General features: G+C 40.1%; 1 non-coding gene across 1 annotated transcript; it reads left to right on the forward strand.

The window, feature by feature from the left end:
• On the forward strand, window positions 1–107 carry LOC117795880. Its single transcript, XR_004620028.1, has one exon. It is a non-coding gene; the product is annotated as a U6 spliceosomal RNA (small nuclear RNA).
• Window positions 108–1,288: the final 1,181 nt, after the last annotated feature.

Genomic DNA, 1,288 nt, shown 5'->3' on the forward strand with positions numbered 1-1,288 from the left:
GTGCTCACTTTGGCTGCACGTATATTAAAATTGAAATGACACAGAAAAGATTAGCATGGCTCCCGCAGGAGGATGACACACAAATCCACAAAGTGTTCCATATTTTTGATGCAGTTGACGTTTGATAAAGTGAACTCATGGACATTAACAGTGGACGTTTACTGTTGCGCTGTACAAAGTCTTTTAAGTATAATTAAAAGTTTTTATTGAGCACCTGGGAAAACAAAAACAGTTTGGCAGTTTCTTAAAAAGTTAAACATATCCCAATCCTAGGTATTTACCCAAGAAAAAGGAAGGCATATGCCCATAAAACAACTTGTCCACAAGGGTTCACACCAGCTTTATTTGTAATAGCCAAAAACTTAAAACGAACTAAATGTCCGTCAACAGGTAAATGGATAAAGAATTGTAACATACCATATGATGGCAAAGTATTACTCAGCAATAAAAAAGAATAGACTTTTGGGGCGCCTGGGTGGCTCAGCCATTAAGCATCTGCCTTTGGCTCAGGGCGTGATCCCAGGGTCCTGGGATCGAGCCCCACATCGGGCTCCTCTGCTGGGATCCTGCTTCTTCCTCTCCCACTCCCCCTGCTTATGTTCCCTCTCTCGCTGGCTCTCTCTCTCTCTGTCAAATAAATAAATAAAATCTTAAAAAAAAAAAAAAGAATAGACTTTTGATCATGCTACAATTGAATCTCAAAACCAGTATGCGGAATGAAAGAAACCAGACAAAAATAATACATACTATATGATTCCATTTATATAAAAGTTTAGAAAATACGAACTCATCTATAGTAACAGCAGGTCAGCGGTTGGAAGAGGTGAGCAGGGGAGAAAGGGCTCAAGGAAACTTGGGGGGATGGTAGATATGTTCACTACTTTATTTTTTAATTTTTTTTTAAGTAGGCATGGAGCTTGAAATCACGACCCTGGGATCAAGAACTGAGTGGAGATCAAGAGTCAGTTGCTCAACGGACTGAGCCACCCAGGTGCCCCAATTTTTTTTAAGTAAACTCTATGCCCAACATGGGGCTCGAACTCACTACCCCAAGATCAAGAGTTGCATGCTCTACCGACTGAGCCAGTCAGGTGCCCCAATATTCACTACTTTGATTATAGTGATGGTTTCACGGGAGAACACATATGGTAAAACATTGAATTGTACACTTTACGTTAAATATGTGCGGTTAATTATGTGTCAGTTATACCTTGATAATGCTGTTTTTAAAAGCCCCAGTACTGTGGAGGGAGTGGTGAATTGGAAAGTAAACATTTTCCATCATTGT

This window comes from Ailuropoda melanoleuca, chromosome 13, assembly GCF_002007445.2.
Source record: "Ailuropoda melanoleuca isolate Jingjing chromosome 13, ASM200744v2, whole genome shotgun sequence".
Classification (NCBI taxonomy): domain Eukaryota; kingdom Metazoa; phylum Chordata; class Mammalia; order Carnivora; family Ursidae; genus Ailuropoda; species Ailuropoda melanoleuca.